General features: G+C 36.2%; 1 non-coding gene across 1 annotated transcript; it reads right to left on the reverse strand.

The window, feature by feature from the left end:
• Positions 1–251: 251 nt before the first annotated feature.
• LOC142871193 (U6 spliceosomal RNA) lies at positions 252–358 on the reverse strand. The gene has a single exon (XR_012919457.1). It is a non-coding gene; the product is annotated as a U6 spliceosomal RNA (small nuclear RNA).
• Between the last annotated feature and the right edge of the window lie 862 nt (positions 359–1,220).

The raw sequence follows: 1,220 nt of genomic DNA on the forward strand, positions 1-1,220 counted from the left end.
CCTTGATTTTTTTTTTATTTTAGCATATTATGGGGGTACAAATGTTTAGGTTACCTGTGTTGCCTTGCTCCCCCCCCCCCAGTCATAGCATCAAGCGTGTCCATCCCCCAGACGGGGCGTATTGCACTCATTATGCATGTATATACCCATCCCCTCCTCCCGCCTCCCATCTAGGCAATGCCCGATAAATGTTATTCCTATATGTACACATAGGTGTTGATCAGCAAAACCAATTTGCTGGCAAGTACATGAAAAACATGGAACGCTTCACTAATTTGAGTGTCATCTTTGTGCAGGGGCCATGATTATCTTCTCTGTATCGTTCCAATTTTAGTATATGTGCTGCCAAAACTAGCACAACCTTGATGGGTTTTAAGACTAGTGGTCAGGTATTTTGTAGAATATTCCTTAACTGAGATTTGTGAGATGTTTTTCTCATGATGAAACTGGGATTACTGGGGAGGAAGATCGCAGAAATAAAGTTCATTTTCATCACTTCATTTCAAAGCTACATAGTATTATTTTGACCTAATACTGTTGATGTTTATCTTGATCACATGATTAGGGTAGTGTTTGCGAGGTTTTCCAGTGTAAAGTTACTCTAATTTCTCCCCTTCTATAATGCACTTTTTGGAAGGAAGTCACTGTGTGCAGACCACATTTAAGGTGTGGAGGAGTTATAGTCCACCTTTTTAAGAGCAGAGTATAAACATAAATTATTTGGAATTTTTTTGCACTGGAGATTTTCTGTGGTTTGATTGTTTATTAAGCCATGTATTTATATCAGCATGGACTCATGGGTATTTATTTTATACTCTGGGTTATAATCCAATACTACTTTATTTTGTTGCTTAAATTGTCCCAGCTTCAGTTGTTTGGGAGCTCTTTCATTTGGCTTCCATGTTGCTTTGCATAATCCTATCATTGTGTATTTTTGTTTTGATTTAGTTTGAGCACTTCTTTATTTTCTGACACTACAAAATTATCCAGGCTCATCTTGTATATTCCTTGTCCCTGTCCTAGAATATGCCTTTTCTCTAAGGAGCCTTAGTTCCTTTCACTGAAGAATGATATTAGAAATAAAATCTGGACACTAAGTGTGTTAGTAAATAATATATTTTTAAAAATCTGATTTTCAATATTTCTTAGCTTATAGGCATGCAATTGTAATTTGTGACTGGATCTTAAATCTTGTGACATTGTATAACTCACTTATTAGA

The sequence above is a fragment of the Microcebus murinus genome, chromosome 5 (genome assembly GCF_040939455.1).
Source record: "Microcebus murinus isolate Inina chromosome 5, M.murinus_Inina_mat1.0, whole genome shotgun sequence".
Taxonomy (NCBI): Eukaryota; Metazoa; Chordata; class Mammalia; order Primates; family Cheirogaleidae; genus Microcebus; species Microcebus murinus.